This window comes from Grammomys surdaster, unplaced genomic scaffold (assembly GCF_004785775.1).
Source record: "Grammomys surdaster isolate TR1022 unplaced genomic scaffold, NIH_TR_1.0 235, whole genome shotgun sequence".
In the NCBI taxonomy this organism is placed as follows: Eukaryota; Metazoa; Chordata; class Mammalia; order Rodentia; family Muridae; genus Grammomys; species Grammomys surdaster.
The window spans coordinates 1571446-1596235 of NW_021604680.1; the positions used below are offsets into that span (position 1 = coordinate 1571446).

At 38.4% G+C, this 24790-nt stretch overlaps 1 protein-coding gene across 3 annotated transcripts in view; it reads right to left on the reverse strand.

The window, feature by feature from the left end:
• The window catches only part of LOC114626443 (contactin-associated protein like 5-1), an 867232-nt gene that overhangs the window by 712734 nt on the left and 129708 nt on the right, over nt 1–24790 (reverse strand). The window lies entirely within an intron of this gene.

Here is a 24790-nt window from a genome sequence, read left to right on the forward strand (position 1 = left end):
TCTCTCTCTCTCCCTCTCTCTCTCTTTGTTTTTTCCTTTCTTTTTTGCATTTGGTAGGAATGGAATATAATTCAAAGAAAAACAGGTACTTTTTAGAATATTTTAAATAATTAAGAAGAAAAATATTTTAGTAATTTTAAGGATCCCTTAGGGTAATTAGCAGAAAACGTACCTCTGTGGCATTGACAACATAACATGTGACAGATCCACTGGACTTTTAAGGTACTCCTCACTTTCAGATATGTACTCCATTCATCCATCCATGTATCCTTTTCTAATAATAGTTTAAATTTATCATTTGAAAATTTAGTATCAGTATGTAACGTATCTTGATCATATCTATCCTTCAACCTCATATTGAAATCTCCTCTAGTACACCAAACATCTTCCCCCCAACTTCATGCCATTTCTTTAATATGTGTTTACCAATGAGTCCAGTTAGTACTGCTCATGTGCTACACAGGTAACTTTTCAGGTCCCACAACTCTGAAGAAAAGTAACTCTCCTCACCAAGCAACCATCAGTTACCGATATCTCCTAAGTTTTGGTGGAATTTATGTAGTTCTTTACCACTGCGTGCTGGGATTTTAATTTCGTTTAAGTTGGGCAATTGTTATAGCCACTGAGAGTTTCTGTGTGTAACAGTCACACCATATCTAAAGGGCAGTATTTCACAAAATTTCTCTCCATCCTTAATCCCTTAGCCCTGGAAGAAGAGGTTGCTATAAATGTTTGCTCTACAGCTAAGCATTAACAGTCATTTATTATCAGCCTTGTACACAATTATAATCTTTTTTATTGGAATATTTGTTTTGTGTCAATCATTGTGGTGTGATATAGGAATTGCATATATTTATCATCCCAATGTTCCAGGCAGACTAGATTAAAGTGTTGCTATCACCAAGAGTGAAGAACTAGCACCAAGTAGAGAAAGGAACAAGAAAATTGTAGACTATTCTATGTTGAGAGATGTGCTCCTTACTCTTTTCTATTGAGGAACAGAAATTTTAAGAGAGATGAAACGTAAAAGTGAAAGATTTGTGAATGTCAGAGTAGAATAATTTGGCAGGGATAGGAAAAATGGATGAAATGCATTTCCAATTCAGAAGAGAGTTGATGGGGAAGTAAAGGTGTATTCATCTGAACTAAAGACATGTTCAGGCCTGAAGAGATGGATCCGTCAGGAACTGCTTGCCTTGCAGGCAGGAGATCCTAAGCATAATGCACAAAATTTATGCAAAAACATCAATACACAGAAGTATACAATTGCAATCCCAGAATTCAGGAGGTGAAAAGAGGTAGATTGTTGCGACTTGCTGGCCAGCCAGTCCAACCTGGTGGGCAAATGCCAAAACAACTAGAGAGCTGTCTCTAAACAACAACAAAATCAAAGAAAGGTAATTTCTAAGACACAAAACCAAAGGTGACCCTCTGGTGCTTGCGTATGTTCAAATGCACATGTACACACACACACACACACACACACACACACACACACACGCACGCACACCATTATTTTCAGAAGAATATAAAGGAGATATATTCAGCTCTATAAGCAGCACTTTTCTGCAAAACAGGAAAAGAAAACACTCTTCTTTTTTTTTTTGTCTCTGTTGAAGAGATGGATTAATCTACTGATTGAAAGCTCACAAGTCCAATACTTCTGAGAATGCTTCATACGAGGCAAGGCTTAATTCTGAATCTACTTTCTCTAAAATGTAGATAATTAAGTTGACAAAACTCAAGTCCAAACTATATTTAGCTGATCAAATGACTTTCTCCTTAACACATTTTAGAATCATGACATACCCTTCTGTCATACTGCCAAATTTGTAAGTCAAAATATCCTATATATAAGAAAGGACACTGGTTAAACTAAGATCCAAGTGTGAAACTGGCAATTTTGCTCAGTTTGTTAAGTCAGTCTGTACTCTTTTTCACTGCATAAGCAATCCTGCCATAAACACACAGTGCAACTTACACTTCAAACACACATCAGTAATCTGATTATCTCCTCCCAGAAGCCCATGCTGTACACAGGGGATACATTGGCTTATTAACTCACAAGGGATAGTGTCAGACATAAAAGGAAGTGACTTGTTCAGTTACTGTCATAGGACCTAGGTCAAAGTCCAGCTGGAAGAATCCTTGTAAGTAAGGGAGACAGGGAAATTTTACTGTCTGACATGTTTATTAGATCAAATATCTTCATAGGGCACATAATGAAAATATGGGAGATATACTAATTGCAAGAAGCAGAGGATATAAACACTGAAGTTGAAAAGAGAAACATTCAGTTCTAGGCATTTATAGTGTACACTAAATTCTGCACTATAACAGCTTGATTATATCCAAGAGAAGGGATTTGTAATTAATCAAATTTTTACTCAGAATGATTATAACAGTCCCCAGAATATGGGAATTTTCATACATGATACCTCAATTCATACCACAGTTATTGATTGAGTTGCCAAACTGAGGTATCATACTATTTTTTTTTTTTTTAGTTAATGGCGAAGGTCAATTTTATTAGTTTAACAAGATCTAGAAACACTTCTGGAAATGTCTGCAAGGTATTTTTTAGATTGAGCTAATTCAAGTGGTAAGACATATCATATCAGTTCATGATCTGGGTCCCAGACAGAATAAAAATGAAAAGTTTAGCTGAGGACTAGAATGCATCTCCTTCCACTTCCTGACTTTAGATGTGAAGCAAGCTGCTGCTGATGGAGCATGCCACCAAACTGAGCCAAAATTAACTGTTCTTTCCTTGTGTTTGTTAATTATTTTTCATTATAATTTTAAAAGTAAAGGACAATTATTTAAAACAGTACCAAAGGTATGAGAGAAGACATGATATTAAATAAAAATATGAATGTACAACTTACATGGGACTAACTAAATTATCATAAAAACAGGGGGAAAGCCAGTCTTCTGTCTGTCCAAGTGAAGTAAGAAGTTCTGGTTTCCATCTCAGCAATTTTCAGTTCCATTGTGGTGTGAGAATGTATAAAATCCTTAGGCATCTCTGACTGAGCTCCTCCCCTGTGGATGCTTTACCAGAGCTTGGGGTATACAGAAGAAGACTCATAGAACTGTGGCTGAGGGACCCACTAACATGAACAATGAAAGAAAATGAGCTAGTGTTTACTGTCCATAGTGGCTTACATGCAGTGCTTGTATTATTGGAGTAAGGATGCATTAAGAGAGGTGATTTTAGTTTGCTAGGTCCCTGAGCTGAGGCAACATAAACATTTTATAACTATAAGTTTTGTGTAAGATATTTCCAAATGGCACCATAATTATTTTTCTAAACTCAAGATGTGTGTGTGTGTGTGTGTGTGTGAATGTACTTATAACTGTGTGACTGTAAATATGAATGGACAACCGTGTGTTGTCTTCAATGGACAATTCAATGTTGCTCATTGCTTTTCACAATTTTTAAAGTTTTACTTTTATTTTTTTGTGTATGAGTGGTTTGTGTACATGTTTTTATGTGAGCTACATGCATGACTGTTTCTTTAAAAGAACAGAGAAAGGAGTCAGATCCTCTTGAACTGGATTTAGAATTGTTGTGAACCAGTATGTGTACGTTAGAAATTGAATCCAGGGCCTCTGGAGAAAGAACAAGTTTTCCTAACTACTGAGAAATATGTTTAGTCCCAACTTCAATTGTGTTTTGGGAGGCAGTATCTATGTTGATTATCATCAGCATATATCAATCAGCTATCCTTATAGATTTTTCTACTTCCCATCTCACCTGAAGAATGCTGAAACTATAGATGTCCACTTTAGTGTCTAGCTTTTGGTGACTTTTACAGTTCTAACACAAATCCTCATACTTGCAAACACTTTATTATCGAACCATCTTCTCAGCCCAGTATCATCTTTCTTCAAATGAATTCCATCAATTGTTGGAGTTAGTATGGGTATGTTATAATAAAATTAATCTTGAATTTATGTGTAGTTTTAACCTTATCTACCGATTTAAAAATGTCTTATTTTATACCTATATTATGTAGATGTACATACTTTTGTTCCTTCCTACTTGTAGTTTGGAATAAAATCATGTCTAAAACAATTCATAAAATGTAGACTTTGATATAATCCATGAAAATGGCAAAATATAAATGAATTAAATTAGGGTGAAAGTATCTATCTCAAAATTTTAGCTCGTACTTCCAGAAAACAAGCAGAAAATAGACTCTCTAGAATTATATCTGATATTTGCCTCAAATCTTTGCCTCTTTACTCTTTACAGGAAATTGATTTTCTGTGCTGGGAATCATTTCAGCCCTGCAGGTCTTTGAAGTTTTGTCCAGAACCATCACATATTTTTATCCATTGTTTGTAAGCTACCAAAATATTCTTTCATGAAGTTAACTGTTAGAGAAGGAAACCAGAAGCCAAATGCTTTATTCCTTCAGATTTATAATCATTAGACCCACTCAAGTTATGCTAGTACAAAAGAAATAAAAGTCTCACAGGTTTGTGTTTTTAAACCAGCCCTCTTTAGCATTTTTCTGGAAATAGTGAATGTATATTCTAAAATAGCTTTGTCCTCAGAGAGCAGAAATAAGCAGATGAATGGTCACCAGCACAGGCATGGAACTAGCTTTGGGAATATAAAAGTCAAAGCTATCAGGAACACATCAAACTCCTATTAATTCTGGGGAAGCCATAGGCACTAGATTTTAACAGGTGGAAATAGAAGGTGCATTTGTCTTTGGTTGAGGTGAAATCCTGCTTCTACCATTTTCAGCTTTCAGAATAGCATTTCATCTAATTAAAGTAAGGAACTTGAAGGATGATTATTCTTGGCTTGTGAATTCAAAAATGACGTGTAAGCTCCAAAAAGTGTTTTAACTTTATTGTTCTCCCCCACCCCTCTCTCTGTGTGTGTGTGTGTGTGTGTGTGTGTGTGTGTACGTGTATGTGTATGGTGTGTGTTTATCTTGCAAGGAGAAAAAGAAAGCAAGTTTTCCACTTTGTCAGGTGGCACTGATCTGTTTTGAACAGTTTGAATTTCATGTGATGAAGGAGACAGAATGTAGGCTCGAATGCTTAAAAATCCACTGTGAGGACCTGTGATTGAATTGGGTGTGAGAGGAACTCCAAATTTCGTGTGTGTGTGAATGTGCATGTGTGTGCTTGTGTATAGAAGGTAAGTGCTAGGCCTATCTGTCATGGTGCACATGAAGAGAATGTGAAGATAACACTGTAGAATAGGCTCTCTTCTTCCATCTTCATGTTGGTTCCTCCTCCTCAACTCAGGTTGCCAATCTCAGACAGCAAATATTATCACCCAGTTACCTCATTTTGAGACACACTTTCTCAAGGTTAGAACTCACCAAAATGCCTGGGTAGGGCTAACTAGAGAGATTCAAGGTTCATCCTGGCTCTACCTTACCAGTACTAAGATTCATGTGCATGTCAGTATGCCTGGCTTTTTTATGTGGGTTCTGTTGTTCAAATGTAAGTACAAGGAATTTTGGAAGTCAAGTATTTGTCCAAAGAGTCCCCTCCTTAGCCCTAACTTCAGCATACTTTCCAGGACAAGTTCTGATAGATACATAACTCATAGGATTGTGTTATTATTCCATAAATGTTACTGCCATCTTTTGCCAGTGACATCAATCCTGTGATCATAAACAAATGGACAAGAATCTAAAACCTAGAAATTCAAGAATCTTAAGTTTTCCTAAAATATCAGTGAAAACAACCATGAGCAACAACAAAAACGTATGACTGTAACCCAAATAAATAGACAAAAATCAAATTCTGACTTATTGTCAGAACAATCATATGAACACAAACTTCGCATTCAAATTTGAGTCTGAATCCTGCCTTTGAGATACTGAGAACACGGAGGAATTGATAATCTTAGAAGATTACAAGCAAACTAATACTTACCACATGTGGGGAAATTGGTTCTAAGGCTTTGTCTTATTTCAGCTCCCAAAAACCATCACTCCAGACATGAGAGTCCCTGCCCCCATCTGCCTTTGATTCATAATAAAGAGTTACCATACAGCCAATGGCTGGGAAAGAAGACAGATCAGGCATTAGATTGCTTAGGCAAGTGTCAGAGAGAAAGGAAAGGAGGTGGAGATTTGCCATGACTCTGAGGGAGAAGGATAAGATTTAAGAGCTGCAGGAGAGAAAGCAATGTATATGGAAAGGGAATGCGGCCGTGGGTTTGGGTACGGGGTTGCCCAGAATGTAACAGGGCAGCCAAGATAAAATAAAATTTAATAGGTGGTAAGCCAGAAATACCAGAGTGAAATATATGCTAGCCATGGGGAGGATTAGAAGTGACCAATCATTGAACTAGTCAAGGCATACCATAATTAGCTAGTGTCTGTCTTTCATTTGCAAATCCAGAAAGTTTTGGGGCAGATGCAGAGCACTTGCTACCTGCTGGGAGTCAAAGAGGATTGACTAATTAACTGCTACAGCCACACTCTAAGACTGAGGTTAAATGGATCACTAAAATTACTGTGGCAGACACAGAACAGCCATTCTTTCCCATATTGTGTTCACATTGACACAAGTTTGAAACACATGGCAGGGGCTAGACAGATGGCTTAGTAGTTAAGAGCACTGTCTGCTCCTCCAGAGGTTCTGAGTTCAATTTCCAGTAACCACATGGGGGCTCACAACCATCTGTAACGGGATCCAATATCCTCTACTGGTATGCATGAAGATAGCATACTCACATACATAGGATCGATAAATAAATCTGAAAGAGATAAAGGAAGAAAGAAATGTAGACAGAAAGAAGGAAGGGAGGAAGGAAAGAAGGACTCGGGGAGTCTGAGAGCTATACAAGGCAAGCATGAGGTATAGGAGAGGATAATAGCCCATTGTCTCACCAGAGCAACTGGCTTTCATGACCTGATGACCAAGTCAGGAAACTCTGGAGAAGTCTGATGAAGACAAAATTACTGAGATGAATCATGTTTTGATACAGACATCACCAACAATGATGCCAAAACCAATTAAAAACAATAGCTATTACTTGCCTAAATAATGTTTAATTTTGGGCATCTATTTTTTCTACTAAACTTAAACAATTACCTTCATAAATCCAAATTATATCTTTACTTACTAAACATTTTTCTCTTTTCTGTCTTCTTCATGTATATGTGGTATGTAGATGTGAATGCTTGCTTGAGCACATGCACACAGGATGCACATATGTTTGTGTGCTGGCATGCAGAGGTCTAGAGATTCAAGTTGGGAATCCACTTTCCTTTCACTTCCATCTTATTCTTTGAGACAGTTCTCTCAGTCGAATCCAGAGCTCACCAACACTGCTGGTCTCACTAGCCAGTTTGCTCCAGATAATTTCTCTGTCTTCTCTGTCTAGATTTACATATGTGTCACCATATCCAACCACATGGGTTCTGGGGATCTCAATTCTGTTTCTCATGCTCTTAATAGTAAATGTTTAACTTTTGTTACATCTTCCAGCCCCAACTTTATTTAAGTTTAATCTTGTTTCAAACTACACACAGAGAAATTTTAAAATGTTTATGTGTGAATCTAAACTTTGACACTTTGACATATAGTTTGAGAGACACCAAAATTCTGTGTGTGTGTGTGTGTAATATAAATTCATGAAGCCCTCCTCTCCCCTCAGAAGCCAAAACTCACCTATCTTTTCTCTGACAGCCTTTTTTGCTAATGTCTATGCTAAAGAACCTCACTGATGATGCCTTTCAGTAAATCTCCAAGGCTAATTCATCTTGGATTTCCCTAAAATTCTCTTCTTCACTGAAGCCACAGCCCTGGTTATTTTCTGGTAAGAGGTCTGTAAGTGGAAGAAAACACTTCAGGTTGCTAGTGGAGAGGCGTTGAACCAACATGGGCTATGCCATTATTGCCAGTGGCAAGATTGGCTTGACTACCACCAGCATGCTCAGTCCATTTGAGTAATGGAATTATATCAAGAGTAGGATAAGATCCAGTGCAACACAGTACTCAAGTTAAGGGAAAAAGGGAAGGGTGACATGAGATTGCTTAACAGGGATGGCTTCTTGCTGATTAGACAGATGACCTGAATTTGCTCACTAGAATACATGGCAGAAGGGAAGAATTGAGCTGTATGATGACTTGATATGTTTATAGCCTCACATTTGGCAAGGGGGCATGCAAATAAACAAATGTAAAGAATAAAGGCAGAAACTAGATAGTAAGTTATACTAAAAATTGATTTTACAGCCTAGCAGATGCCTGGATTGGGTGGTGGTGTTAAATTTCACACACACAATATGTTTAGTAGAAAGAGAAACAACAATAAAGAAAGCTAGCTGTTTAGCATCTTCAGTAGCACAGGTGGTGAGAGGAATGGATCCTGGAGAAGATACACAGAAAGAAAACTGTCAAGCATAAACACAGCAAAACAAACAGAACAAAACTAAAGCAGCAAAACAAACAGAAAACTTGTACAAGAAGCAGGAATAGGTCGAGACTGCAGGACTGCAGAACTTATTTTATGTGCACACTTTCTGAGAGGGTCTCTGGACATAGAGGAAGGAAGGGACTGAGAAAGGGAGGGAGGTAGGGAGTGAGGAATGGAGGGAGGACTAGCAGTTATGTGGCATGTATCTGGTCTGAGCATCTCTGGGAATCTGTACACAGCACAGAATTAACATAAGTTAAAAACATCCACTACTCTGACTAGTGCTGACTCACTGGGTATAGTACATGTCATATACACATGAGATTCTGAGTTCTTATCTCCAGAATCCACTGAAAACTAGAAAGGGCAGCGAATATGTACAATTCCAGGACTTCTAGATGGAAATTTGAAGCGAAGACAGGAAGATCCCTAGAAATTTATGGGGAGGCTAGCTTGGGTCACACTGCAAGAGAAAAGAGACCTTGTCTTAGACCAGGTTTTACACACACACACACACACACACACACACACACGCACGCACACGCACACAGAGTAATGAATAACACAGAAATTGTCTTCTCCATACATTCTGTGATACACCTGTACCCACATACATGAGTGCACGTGTGTGCACACACACAGACACACTGTCCAGTACAAACCAGTAATTGTTTATACATTTATATGTTGGTCCTTCTCTAGCACCCTTAATCAGTGTTACCCCAAAATCAAAGCCAGAAATAACGCATGTCATTCAGTAGTTGAGGCAGAATTTGTTCAGCCCTGCTTAACTTCGTCACCTTACTTTTTTCAACATACTTTCTAACAAAAATCTTGGCAGCTGACTTTTGCAAGAAGAAATATCTGACAGTTGCTTGGTGTGAAGGAAGCCTGTTCTTAAACACTGAAGATTCTACCTCACGTATCATTTCACTATGGAAGTTGAAGTTAATTTGTATCTCCTAATAATGGTATGTGAAACAAGGTCACTGTTCTCATGCCATTAGCATCTGTTAGGCTTTGAGAGAACTAGCCTGGAACATGGCAGTATGTGCTATGCTGGCCAGGGATGTGGTCAAGGGACATGTGCACATGAAACTATTGAGGAGAAAGAGACCAGGAAATGGAGGATTGAAGGATGTAGCTAGCTATCTTAGAGGTATATAATTTTCACTTTCAGGATTGGTCAAACAAGGGCATAGGTTTTTATTATTATAAATTTGAAAACAAAATTATTTTAAAGAATAAGAAAGGTTCTTTGAGACAAAGCCTCCTGTGAGGCCCAGGCTGGTCTTAGATTCCAGGGGTCATATGATTCTCACATCTCAGCGGCCAAGTTAGTTGATTTGCTTCTTAACTCAGCAATGCAAACATTTTTGGAATAGTTAAGAACATGCGGAAATATTACAATAGAGGCTGAGTTGAAAAACTTCAATATACATAATTATAAATATGAAGGGCTTTACTCACATGTGCTTAAGTGATGAATCTACTTGTGTGGTATATGTGTACATTTATACATATACAATAAATATATATATAACATCATGTACACATTAATATACATACATTGATGCCCCTGGCATATTTATATGGAAGATACTTAAGCATATCAAGTAATAATAAACTTAAAAGTCATTTTTAATAACAAATATGTGAGTATTTTATGAGCTCTTAATAGTTAATAACTTTCTCAAACAGGGGAAGGGAAAATCAGTAGTAATGTCCAAATTACTGACTCTTATCTTCATAAATGTGGCTCTCCTCTATGCATCCTTTAAAAGTATATGCTGTAAGGATATACAAATTTTTAAAGATATAAAATAAATGAGAATATATTTATCAAATTTTGATAAAGGAAATTAAAGATGTACATAGTTTTTACAACTTAAAGCACTTTAGTGTAATTGAAAGGCATGGACCATAAACAGGTTTTCTTCAAAAACAAATGTGACTATAGTAAGCATCCTTTTACATATGTGTGATCACATATGTTTGGAGGTACCTATGTGTGTGCATGCATGTAAGGGCCCAAGGTTAGTGTCATGCTTTTTCATCTTTCTACCCCTTATTCACTTTAGGGATGTGTAATAGTTTCATTTTGGATACTGTAATAAAATACCCCATAAAGCAACTTAGGAGAGACATGGGCTTATTTCATTTTACAATCCAGGTTATAGGCTTTCATTGTGGGGCAGTCAAGACAAGAACTTCAAACAACTAGTCATATCTTACCTACAGAAGTGAGAAATGAACACATGCAAGTTCACATGTTTGCACTCTGCTCAGTTCCTCCACTCATACTTCAGGGCCCTAAGCCAAAGAAATCATGTCAGCATAGTATAATGGGTCCCCTCACATGATTTACAGTTTCCTATAAACATGACCACAGAACAAACACAGGTTCAGTAACCTCAACACTCTACCCAGGTGAGGGTTAGCTGTGTCCTGATGAAGACTGAAGCTAGCTCTCACGCAAGGTCTCTCAGCTTAACTCAGAGCTTGCTGATATGGTTTGGGTTTCTGCCTTATGAAAGCTGAAATTCCAATGGAGCTGGCATGCTTGTTTCACATTTACACATATCCTGAATATCAAGTACTTGCTACTTGTTTATCAAGCACTGGAAACTCTGAAACTCTCCTAAACCCTGCCTTTGACATCACAAGAAAAATGAACACAGGTTTGGACTGCCAAGTTGACCAAAAGAGACTCTAGCTTTAGCTTAAGTGAGGGAGGGAGTCACACTGTTGCTATTGTTGAGAAGTAAAGTAAATTATGGCCAAATTTAGCTGGCAGAAAACCTTTCTGTATCATTTCTTCAGAGAAACCTGTCTCAGTATTTACCATCCAGCCTACAAAAGCTTGACTTTCACCTTAAGAACATCATGGCGAGGAGACCTGCCTCATAGCTCTAGCAGACAGTAGTCCTGGGGAAATAATTCATTTCTACCATCTGAGCTGGGGAAGATTGAGAGTCTGAGACAAAGATGCAAACTATGTGCATAACTCAGTCCCCAAGACCCTTTCTAGCTAGCAGAGTGAGCTAGGTGGGAGGGCTCTTCATACTGAACAGCCCAGCCCATTATTCAGAGTTCTTTTATCCTCCCCAGCATCTGTTCCCACACAAAATTCAATGGTTTCTTATCTAGAAAACAGTTTAGACTAGCTGCATGCTGAAGCTCTGCCATACCAACTCTGCAGGATAAAACACAAAACAAGGACACTGCTGAGAGCCAGTTGAATACTGTCATTTGTGTATTCGGTGGCTAGCAGAAACTGCTCTTCAGTTTTTCATTTGTCCTTGCTCAAGGAGATTCACTTGTCAGTCCTGACCAGTGAGCAGGGGAAGATAATTCACACAAAAGCCACCCGGACTTCTGAATGTAGCCAATGAAAGTAACCTTTTATATTCCTGCTATAACTCTATGCAGTTTAGAAAAGCGATGTGCTCCTTTCTGTCTGTCTGATAGCTAAGGGGTATTATTATCATAGTTCTCAGCAATTGAGGAATAAAAATATCAAACTTTGTGGTGGCACAAAGGAGATAGTCTTAGAAGTCAACGGGCTTCTCAAATGGCTGATGGATGAGGATGGGGCTACCATTACCCACTGTGTATCATATTTAAGAGTCATAACTCTACTGCTCAGGCAGATCAGGGTGACTGATACAATGTCAGAAGGGACCCACACTGCAGTCTATGAACATTGGCTTTCTGATTATCTGTTATTCCATAATTATCTATCTCAATGACAATATCCAATACTTGTTTCCCCCATTTCTGTTCTCCTCTTACCAGTGCTTTACCCTGCATGGCGTTGCTCTCATCACCCTTCACCATAGAGACCTGAAGGCCAATCTCATGCTGTATAAAAGATTACAGAGTTCACTCTGATCATTGTTAATCCTTTCCCTGACCCTACATTCAGGTAAAACATCCTATCAGGGTGAAGTCTCACTCCACAGATTCCTACAAAGAACTCCAACATTTACTGGTCAGTGGACATTCAGAGCTACAGAATCCTAACCTGGTTTTCCCACAATGGCAGAGGACACTGCTGTGTGATTTAATGGCACCGTCTCACTGACATCCCTGGGCGCCACTCGCTTGAGAAGTGTCTGCACACAATGCTAATATTGGCAAGGCTAATATTGGAAGGTTCACTCAGGTACTAAATCATGCCAAATGAACAAGTCAAACCATACTGGCCTTCTTCCAAGGCAATGACCTCAGAAGAAAACCAAGGACATGTCAGTGTCTGTAACAGAAACGAGCCCCATGCCATTCTAGAAGGCAAGAGGAAAAACTGAAGAGATGTAAAGGCAGCTTTAAGGTGGGTTGCTTTAAAACTCTCTCCCTGCTGCATCCCTCAAATGACTCCTGTACCTCTTATCCTCAGATTTCATTTTTTCCCACCATATATTTCTGCCTTTTCTTTATCCCAAGTGTTGTAACAACCAATTTTACATGTGTTTGCTGGAGCCATTTACTAGACTTCAAGATATGGATGCCTCCTGGTTAGGCTTTGCCAACTATTTTTCCCAGAGTTACAACGGCATAGAGCAACTCTGGGTGTCATGGAAATGTTTGGCGCTTGACTCATGTTCCTAGCTTCTAGAATCAGGCTCTGCGGCCTTCACCATGCTCCCTTCACATTACCTGCTCCGTTACTTGGAACGTCAGTTCAGGAGTACTCTGCTACATTTTCCATTGCTCCTTATATGGATAGATCGAAAAACAAGGAGCAGTAGTCAGATGTGTTATTTTATTGTAAAATCATCATAGTTCTTACGGGCTTGGGTACTTGATACTAAAAAATACAGTTTCCTAGTTGGGTTTTGTTAAAGGTACAATAATATTATTAACTAGTATTTTAATAAAAAAGAGAATCCCAATGTACCACAACCTATACAGAAGGAAGGAGAAGAGACCATGTGATGTTTGTTCATACATGTGGAAGAAATAGAGAGTGTCCTAGCTTAATTTCTGTCATTGTGATATGTATCATGACCAAAAGTGATCAAAAGCACCTTGGGCAGGAAAGAGTGCATTTTAGCTTATATTTTCAGGTCACAGTCCATTAACGACAGGAGACAGAGTAGAAGTAAGCAGAAACCATGAAGTAATTCTGCTTACTGGCTTATCTTATTCCCTGGTTTATCCTCAAATGTCCCTTTATATAGCTTTGATCCATCTGACTAGGGTCACCCACAGTGTACTAGGCCCTTCCAAATCAAACATCAGTCAAGACAATATGTCACAGATATTGCCGTCAGTCAATCAGATTGAACCAATTCTTCTGATTAAGTTCCTCCTTCCTTGTGACACAAAGTTATATAAAGTTGAATTATAAAACTAACAAATAAAATGGGTGGCCTGTTCATTCAGTGTTTCCTGTCCAATGAGAAAGACACCATGTGAAGTAATGAAAAGATGAGGGTGTGGTTCATATGTAAGATCTAAAGGAAGGGCACTTATAGACTCTAACTGTGTTGCATGATGATATTTAGCTGTGATGTGTGCATGCTGGGAAATCAGGTGGAACAGTCTCGGAAATCTCCATAATTTCTAAGTGTTCTTATTGTATAAATTTACTGGAGAGACATAGATTTTACCTAAATCATATAGGACACAAATGAAAGACCAAAAATATGATTCAATCAATGGGTAGTATAGTGGATCACTGAATTTACTGGGGTTACTTATAGAAGCATGGATGACTCAGGAAGCTGCATCATGAAAAAGCTCACCTAGCATAAACAGTGACTCCCCAAAACTGCATAGGTGGCATGCTATATATCCTGCAGACAAATCAGTAAACACAGAAACATTTTTCCTCTGCTCTTGCTACTGTTTATATAACCCTGGGGAGAGGCCCTCTAATCTTGTCAGTTTCCTGGAAATAGATACATAGTATATTTCTTCAAACATCAGTTTGTACCTTAAATTTAGGGTTTGTTAATATACAATATACAAGTGCTTAGTTTGTGGTCACACTTTGGATATGATTTGTGTGTGCCCAACTGTCCCTGTGATTATATACTTATTCTACAAGGCCTTAAGAGTGACTGTGAAATCTTTAAGATATGGACCCTAATAGGCAGTTCTTGAGTTTGAAAGTGGGTATTATATTACTTTTATGGGTTTTGAATTTTCAAGAGAGGAGTGTTCCAAAAGTGCAAGACTGATCCCACACCCTCTATTTTCTCAAGCCACTTTCCTGGAGGTATTCTGTGATATGTAAAAATCCCAGGCCAGACTTTATCATTATAAATCAAATCTCTATTAAATTTACCTGCACCACCTATTTTGTTGTAGAATCAAAAAAGCTGACTACTACAGCTTAGATTTGAATAAGAAATAAACTTTATTAAGTGATAATTCCCCAAGCTACTTTTGTTTGTTTGCAATCTTTTTTGTTTGTTTGTTTTTCGAGACAGGGTTTCTCTGTATTGCCCTGGCTGTCCTGGAACTCACTCTGTAGACCATGCTGGCCTCTGCCTGTCTCTGCCTCCCAAGTGCTGGGATTAAAGGCATCTGCCAACACTGCCAGCTTGTTTGCACTCTTTTTTAATAATAAATGTTGGTGTGTCTATGACCAACATCAGTCAGCAGGACTGAGTGCTTTCAGTTGTTTTCTCCTCATGTTCCTCCTTCTCTTCTGGGCAAATGACAATTTGAAAATGATATTGCTAGAAACATCAGAATGAAGGCAAGAGACTGCCTCTTCAGTGCCATCTTCCTCTTACCAAGTCTAGATGATATTGCTCTACATTCTCTCCCAACTGTTTTCTTGATGTTGTATAAATGAAGAATTTTTGATAACAAAACAAACAAACCCACCCTGAGTTACTTGGGTGAAGGTTAAGTGACTTTGTGCTTGCCATGATTGCTACCTAAGAAACAAAACCAACAGTTGTGAGGTAGTTGGTAGCACAGGGTTTTCCTTTCTGACCAACCATTTCCAAACCAATGCTGACTATTTGGTTGTTAGCTCATAGTGCCACTGCCACTTCAGGAAATAATCAGTGTTCTAACTTCCCAAGAGTGTGAAGTATAAACACAGATTTCTAGGTTTTGTTGCCTAAAGTTTACAATGGGAAACTATTAGGATTATGAAGACAATAGTTTAACACTAGTCAATACGTAGATACACTTCAGAGAGCAAGGCTTTTTTAATTCCTCATGATAGAGCTAGTATGATATCTAAGTGGACAAAGCACTAGCCTTTCAAAGAAGACAACCTGAGTTTGGTTTCCCAGAATTAATGTAAACAAAAGGCTGGCATTGGATGGAGGTGTTCATTTGTAATGCCAGCACTAGTAAGACAAGATAGGCAGATAGATCCCTGGGACTGATATACTTGATGAGTTAAGATCAATGAAAGAGCCTGTCTCAAACACCAATTGAGTAGTAGCACAAATAACTAAGGTTGTCATATAACCTCCACAAACATGAAAATTATACAGGCACATGCATGCATATATGCATACGTACATAGACACCTGTAAACACAGTTTGGATATGCATTAACATACACACATTCAGCTGTTCACAGATACAAATCCAGATCCTAACAACCAGTTTTATTCAGTCAGTGTTCTGCCTCTACTACGTATTCTGATCACATATCTAGACAAAAGCAAATACAGCAGCCATTAAAATTAGACATAGAGTCTTACAGAATCATCTTGCCTGTATTTAAAAATGCTTTTAACTTCTTTTTTTGTTTTTTTTTTATAATTTATAGGATATTTTATTTACATTTCAGATGTTGTCCTCTTACCCCATTCCCCACCCCAGGTACCCCTATCCCATCCCCCCTTCTCCTGCTTCTATGAGGAGAAGCCCCCACCCAACCCCCACGTCTACCTCTTCACCCTTGAATTCCCCCACACTTGGCATCCAGCCTTCATGGGATGAAGGATCTCCTTTCCCACCTGTGGCCTACAAGGCCATCCTCCCCTACATATACAACTGGGTCCATGGGTCCCTCCCTATGTGCTACCAGTCTGGTGGTTTAGACCCTGGGAGCTCTGATTGGTTGGTATTGTTACTCTCCTCATGGGGCCACAAACCCTTTCAGCTCCTTCAGCTACTTCTCTCAAACTCAGCCATTGGGAACCCCTTGACCAGTTTAATGGTTAGCTGTGAGCATCCAATTCTGGATATGTCAGACTCTGGCAGACCTCTAAGGAGACAGCTATATCAGGCTCCTGTCAGCATGCACTTCCTGACATTCACATCCGTGTCTACTTTTGGTGACTGTACATGGGATGGATACCCAGGTGGAGTGGTCTCCGGATGGCCCCTCCTTCAGTTTCTGTCACACACTTTGTCTCCATATTTGCTCCCTTGAATATTTTGTTACTCCTTCTAAGAAGGACCAAAGCACCCTCACTTGGGCTTCCTTCTTCATGAGCTTCATGTGGTCTGTGAGTTGAATCTTGTGTACTGTGAACTTCTGGGCTAATATCCACGTATCAGTGAGTACATATCGTATGTGTTCTTTTGTGATTGGGTTACCTCACTCAGGATGATATTTTCTAGTTCCATCCATTTACCTAAGAATTTCTCAAATTCATAGTTTAGTAATAGCTGAGTAATACTCCATTGTGTAAATGTACCACATAATTTTGTATCCATTCCTCTGCTAAAGGACAACTGGGTTCTTTATAGCTTCTGGCTATTATAAATAAGGCTGCTATGAACATAGTAGAACATGTGTCCTTGTTATATGTTGGAGCATCTTTCCCCAAACTGTTGGTTACCATTTTGTCCTATTGACAGTGTCCTTTGCCTTACAGAAACTTTACAATTTTATGAGGTTTCATTTTTCAATTCTTGATCTTAGAGCATAGGCCATTGGTGTTCTGTTCAGGAACTATTCCCTTGTGCCCAGGTATTCGAGGGTCTTCCCCACCTTCTCTTCTATTAGTTTCAGTGTATCTGGTTTTATATGAAGGTCCTTTATCCACTTGGAATTGAGCTTTGTACAAGGAGATAAGAATGGATCAATTTGCATTGTTCTACATGTTGTCCTCCAGTTGAACTAGCACCATTTGTTGAAAATGCTGTCCTTTTTTCACTGGAGAGTTTTAGCTCCTTTGTCAAAGTCAAGTGACCATAGGTGTGTGGGTTCATTTTTGGATCTTCAGTTCTATTCCATTGATCTTCCTGCCTGTTTCTGTACCAATGCCATGCAGTTTTTATCACTATTTCTCTGTAGTAGAGCTTGAGGTCAGGGATGATGATTCTTCCAGAAGTTCTTTTTTTGTTGAAAATAGTTTTTGCTATCCTGTGTTTTTTGTTATTCCAGATCAATTTGAGAATTTCTCTTTCTAACTCTGTGAAGAATTGAACAGGGATTTTAATGGGGCTTGCATTAAATCTGTAGACTGCTTTCCACAAAATGGCCAATTTCTTCTATATTAATCCTGCCAATCCATGAGCATGGGAGATCTTCCCATCTTCTGAGATCTTCGATGTCTTTCTTCAGAGACTTGAAGTTCTTTTCATACAGATCTTCACTTGCTTGGTTAGATTCATACCAAGGTACTTTATATCATTGATGACTGTTATAAAGGGTGTCATTTCCCTAATTTATTTTTCAGCTTGTTTATCTTTTGAATAGAGGAAGGCTACTGATTTGTTTGAGTTGATTTTATAACCAACCACTTTGCTGAAGTTGTTTATCAGGTTTAGGAATTCTCTGGTGGAAGTTTTGGGGTCATGTAAGTATACTGCCATATCATCTGCAAATAGTAATATTTTGACTTCTTCCTTTCCTGTTTGTATCCCTTTGACTTCTTTTTGTTGTCTAATTGCTCTAGCTAGGAATTCCAATACTATATTGAATAGGTAGGGAGAGAGTGGGCAGCCTTGTCTTGTCCCTGATCTTAGTGGAATTGTGTCAATTTTCTCTCCATTTAGTTTGATGTTGGCTACTGGTTTGCTGTATATTGCTTTTGCTATGTTTAGGTACGGGCTTTGAATTCCTGATTTTTCCAAGACTTTTCCCATGAAGGAATGTTGAATTTTGTGAAATGCTTTCTCAGTATCTAGTGAGATGATCATGTGATTTTTTTCTCTTAGTTTGTTTATATATTGGTTTACATTGATAGATTTCTGAATATTGAACCATCCCTGCATTCCTGGGATAAAGCCTTCTTGATCATGATGGATGATTGTTTTGATGTGTTCTTGGATTTGGTTTGTGAGAATTTTATTGAGTATTTTTATATCCATATTCATAAGGGATATTGGTTTGAAGTTTTCTTTCTTTGTTGGGTCTAAGTGAGGTTTAGGTAGGAGCATGATTGTAGCTTCATAGAATGAAATGGGTAGTGTTCCTTCTGATTCTACTTTGTGGAATAGTTTGAACAGAATTGGTATTAGGTTTTCCTTGAAGGTCTGATAGAATTCTGCACTAAAACCATCTGGTCCTAGGGTTTTTTTGGTGCGGGGTCTTTCAATAACTGCTGCTATTTCATTAGGAGTTATGGGACTGTTTAGGTGGTTTATCTGCTCATGATTTAACTTAGATACCTGGTATCTGTCTTGAAAATTGTCCATTTCATCCAGATTTTCCAGTTTTGTTGAGTATAAGCTTTTTTAGTAGGATCTGATGATTTTTTTGAATTTCCTCCGTTTCTGTTGTTATATCTCCCTGTTCAGTTCTAATTTTATTAATTCGGATACTGTCTCTGTGCCCTCTGGTTAGTCTGGCTAAGGGTTTATCTATCTTGTTGCTTTTCTCAAAGAACCAGCTACTGGTTTTGTTGATACTTTGTATAGTTCTTTTTTTTTTTCTACTTAGTTGATTTCAGCCCTGAGTTTGATTATTTCCTGCTGTCTCTCTTGGGTGTGTTTGCTTCCTTTTGTTCTAGAGCTTTCAGGTGCATTGTTAAGTTGCTAGTGTATGCTCTCTCCAGTTTCTTTTTGTAAGTGCTTAGTGCTATCACTTTTCCTCTTAGCACTGCTTTCATTGTGTCCCATAAGTTTTGGTATGACAAACATCCATTTTCATTAAATTCTAAAAAATTCCTTAATTTCTTTCTATATTTCTTCCTTGACCAAGTCATCATTGAGTAGAGCATTGTTCAGTTTTCATGTGTATATGGGTTTTCCATTGTTTATGTTTTCCATTGTTGTTGATCAGCCTTGGTGATCTGATAGGATACACAGGATTATTTTAATATTTTTGTATTTGTTGAGGCCTGCTTTGTGACCAAGTATATGGTCTATTTTCGAGACGGTACTATGAGGTGCTGAGAAAACGGTAAATTCTTTTGTTTTAGGATGAAATGTTCTGTAGATATCAGTTAAAACCATTTGGTTCATAACTTCCATTAATTCCACTGTACCTCTGTTTAGTTTCTGTTTCCATGATCTGTCTATTGTTGAGAGTGGGGTGTTGAAATCCCCCACTCTTATTGTGTGAGGTGCAATGTGTGCTTTGAGTTTTAGTAAAGTTTCTTTTATGAATGTGGGTGCCCTTGCTGTTAGTAATCTGTTAAACTCCACCTCCCCAGTTACTTGGAAGAGGCCAGGTACGCTCCTCCCCACAGTTACCTGGCAACAGGCAGGTAACCCTGCGCACTATAAAAGGGGCTGCTTGGTCCCTCTTCTCTCTCTTGGACCCTCGATCCCGCGCCTGCAGGTTGCCGTCTCCCCTCCCCCCTTCCCTTCCTTCTCTCTCCACATGGTCATGGCCAGCCTCCACTCCTCTACCTTCTCTACTCTTCTCTCTCTCCTCCAGCTCTCCCACTCTCTTAATAAACTCCCCCTCATGGAACCGTCTAGTCTGCTGAGATCTATCCAAGCTGGGCACGTGAAAACATTTTACTTGCATTTGGGGCATAGATGTTCAGAATTCAGAGTTCATCTTGGTAGATTTTTCCTTTGATGAGTATGAAGTTTCCTTCATTATCTTTTTTGATAACTTTTGGTTGAAAGTCAATTTTATTTGAAATTAGAATGGCTATGCCAGCTTGTTTCTTGGGACCATTCGCTTGGAAAATTGCTTTCCAGCCCCCCTTTTCAGGCTGTCTTTGCCACTGAGGTGCGTTTCCTGTATACAGCAAAATTCTGGGTCCTGTTTACATATCCAGTCTGTTAGTCTACGTCTTTTAATTGAGGAGTTGAGCCCATTGATGTTAAGAGATATTAAGGAAAAGTGATTGTTTCTTCCTGTTATTTTAGTAATTAAAGGTGTAATTATGTATATGTAGCTATCTTCTTTTGGGCTTCTTGGAAGATTACTTTCTTGTTTTTTCTAGGTTGTAGTTTCTCTCCTTGTATTGGAGTTTTCCATCAATTATCCTTCAAAGTGCTGGATTTGTGGGAAGATATTGTGTAAATTTGGTTTTGTCATGGAATATCTTGGTTTCTCCATCTGTAGTGATTGAGAGTTTTGCTGGGTAAAGTAGTCTGGGCTGGCATTTGTGTTCTTTTAGGTTCTGTATATCACTCCAGGATCTTCTGACTTATAGTCTCTGGTGAGATGTCTGGTGTAATTCTTATAGGCCTGCCTTTATATGTTACTTTACCTTTTTCCTTTACTATTTTTTTTTTGCTTTTAGTATATTTTCTTTGTTTTGCACATTTGATGTTTTGATTATTATGTGACAGGAGGAATTTCTTTTCTGGTCTAGTCTATTTGGAGTTCTGTAGGCTTCTTTTATGTTCATCAGCATCTTTTTCTTTAGGTTAGGAAAGTTTTCCTCTATAATCTTGTTGAAGATATTTACTGGCCCTTTAAGTTGAGAATCTTTACTCTCATCTATACCTATTATCCTTAGGTTTGATCTTCTCGTTGTGTCCTGGATTTTCTGGATGTTTTGCTTAGGAGCTTTTTGCATTTTGCATTTTCTTTGGCAGTTGTGTCAATGTTTTCCATGGTATCTTCTGCACATGAGATTCTCTCTTCTATCACTTGTGTTAGTGACTATGACTCTTGATCTCTTTCCTGCATTTTCTATATCCAGGGTAGTCTCCCTTTGAGATTTCTTTATTGTTTCTACTTCTATTTTTAGATCCTGTATGGTTTTGTTTAATTCCTTCACCTGTTTGGTTGTGTTTTCTTGCAATTCCTTAAGGGACTTTTGTGTTTCCTCTTTAAGGGCTTCTACCTGTTTACCTGTGTTCTCCTGTATTTCTTTGAGGGAGTTTTTTAAGTCCTTCATAAAGTCCTCTGTCATCCTCATGAGAAGTGATGTTAAATCTGAATCCTATTTTTCGGGTGTGATGGGGTATCCAGGACTTGCTATGATAGAAGAACTGGGTTCTGATGATGCCAGGTAACTTTGGTTTCTGTTGCTTATATTCTTGCGCTTGCCTTTTGCCATCTGGTTACCTATAGTGCTACCTGCACTTACTGTCTCTGACTGGAGACTGTCTTTCCAGTTATCTTCCTTGTGTCAGAACTCCTCAGAGTCCAGATGTCTTTGTGATCCTGTGATCCTGAGCTCCTGGGTTCAAGAGCTCCTGGGACTCAGGTTAACTCTGGGATCCTGATATCCTGCTGCTCTGAGTGCAGTGGTTCCACCACTGCTCTAAGTTGGTTCAGGATTTGGTGTCTTCACAGGAGCTGACCCACTAAGTGTCTGCCCCAGACAAAAGGAACAAGAAAGGGGTGGAAGTGGAGTGATACTCTGGAGTGGCAGAGTTTGGGTGGGTGATGGGTCCAGAGTGCCCCAGGCTCCCATTTACAGTTCTGGTGCATAGGGTTGTGGGGGAGAGTTCTTACCAGCTGCTCAAGGAAAGTTCGGGATAAAGTGTCTTCATGGAGCAGACCAGCCAGGTGTCTTTTAACTTCTTTTAAATTGGTAAATTATTTTAAATATTTTTCTTGCTCTTTCCACATATATATGTATATATATATATATATACATTTTTTTTTAAGAAAAATACATGTGTTTTAATTTCCTGGTTTACCTTTGAATCATTTGAGGTATTTCTTTTCATTGTTGGTAGGTTTTTTGTTTGTTTTTTGTTTTTATTTGTTTTTTTCCTTTAAAAAACAAATTTTAGGTATCAACAATCAGCAAATAAATGGGATGGCCTTCTGGAGTGCTAGAAGGATTCAGCTTTCAAGACACCATGTTATAGTTATGGCTTGAGGTTCCTGTCTATAGAGGATTCCTCAGAACCACCTAACTGGAGACATAACTGGACTATCTGTTCTCCAGAAAGGGTTAAACTTTGAGAGAGAATGCATGGGAATGAAAGATTTTCTGCATATAAAGTCTGTTATTTTCTCTTTATGGCTTTGGGAAAAGTGTGATAAAAATACATGGTTTTGTTTTGATAATTTTATGCAGTACTGAGAAAAGTGAGAATTTATTTTAAAATAGTTTTGTACTTGAAAACTTCCAAAGATAAGTGAAGTTGAAATTAGCAAATTGAACTGGGCAGTGAAGTGTTAACAGAACTTTGGAAATACTGAGTTGGAACCAGCAGTAGAATGCTTACCTACCATGGTGCTGTAGAATTCATCCCTAGGCTGCAACACATGTTTTAACCTCTTCTGGTTCAAGAATACAGTCTCATGGGGAAATATAACAAAGCCATCTCAGCCTTCTAGTTAGAAGCAACAGTTTTTACCTGAATTATATCTAGTTACATAAACACTTAAACTTTACAGTGAAGGCTTTAGGAGTTAGTAGGTATGTTTCCTCAGTGTCTGTCTCATAGATTTGGAATGAATTATTTGGATAAAAGTAGATATGTGAGGAAAAATTTATAAAATTAAGTGGGCTATATTGAAGAGTTCTAGAGAGACAGGTGCAAAATATATGTTTTTGACTGTGAAGGTGAGTAAGGCATTTCTCTATGGGCTTTGAATTCACAAAGAGAGTGTTAAAAAGTACAATGCTGACCCAACATCCCCTATTCACTCAGGAAAATATCAAATGTCAAATATAAGTATTTTGCCATATCTACAAATCGATAGGATATATAGAATCATGGAAGAGTCAAGTCCAAGTGTACCTATAGGGGAGTACCTGGATTGGGTTACTTGAAGTTAGAAGGCCTACACTAACTGCAGTCAGCATCTTTCCTGGCTGGGACCCCAGGCTGAATCAAAAGTAGTTTTATGAGTACCAGCATTCACTATTTGCTGTTTTCCAACAATGGATGCATCCAGCTGCCTCCTGCTTCTGATGCTATATCTCTCTGATAGACATTTTCTCAAGCTATCAACCAAAACAAACCATTCCTTCCTTGAGATTCTTGGGTTAGATATTTTGTCACAGCAAATGAAAAGGTAATTAATACAAAGTCCACTGCAAATACAAGAGGCTTTTGCATTCACAAACACTACAGACAAGACAGGTGCATAGACATATCAACAGTGTATCATGTGGAGTTCACATATTAGCTATAGCAGTCTTCTATATACCTCAATTCTACCAAAATCTCTCTCCATATGTATATATTACACACACACACACACACACACAGACACACACACACACACACACACACACCAGGAACTCAGCACAAACTGGACCTGGTTTCCATTTGCTATCTTGGGAACATTGAGAAAGGCATTTAGAGAAAGTCTGTGGAAGAAATAAAGCAATAAGTGAAATTAGTTGCCTGGGAATTTGAGATTCTATGGATCCTCTAGCTGTTCTAGGACAGAACATCTTTTCAAAGTCAAAAACACAGGCCATTCCCAAAGTTGTGCTATTGTAGAGAAAAATTCCTCTGAACTGGAATTGGGGGATATCCATCTTTTGGTGGCTCCTGCTAATTAAATTGAATTATTAGAATAAGAATAGAGCTAGACAGGCAGTTAAAATAAGTAAGGTGTAAGCTTATCAGAGCAAGGAAATAGATGGATGAGAGGCCACTAGCCAAAGGTCAGCCAGACAAATCTTTCACTACTGATTGTATAAGCCAATCAGCAGTAAGAGCCCTCCTTACATCTAGAGCATGAAAGCTCACTCAGCCCCAAGTTCCTATGTAAATGAGTGTGACTAGCTCCAAGCTTTAGATTATTAAACATGATTTAGATTCTCCCTGGTTCTAATGAGAACTGCATATAATAATTATTATAAAATCTCCCACATGACAATTTAATCAAGATTATAGCACATTCATTTAAACAAAACAACAGTCCGTGTAATTCGATCCATGTAGTGTTTTCAGAAGCACAGATGTTAGGCCACAGGACTGGGAGAAGTAGAAACACAAGGGGAGCATCTCAGACTAAGCAACTGGCTGTTTTGACTTTTGTTTTGTTGGGGATCATTAGCATTCACATTCCCGCCAAAAATGTATTGTGGGACTTGGAAGTTTGGATAGTGCCATATTGAGAACATGATCTCTCTCTCTCTCTCTCTCTCTCTCTCTCTCTCTCTCTCTCTCTCT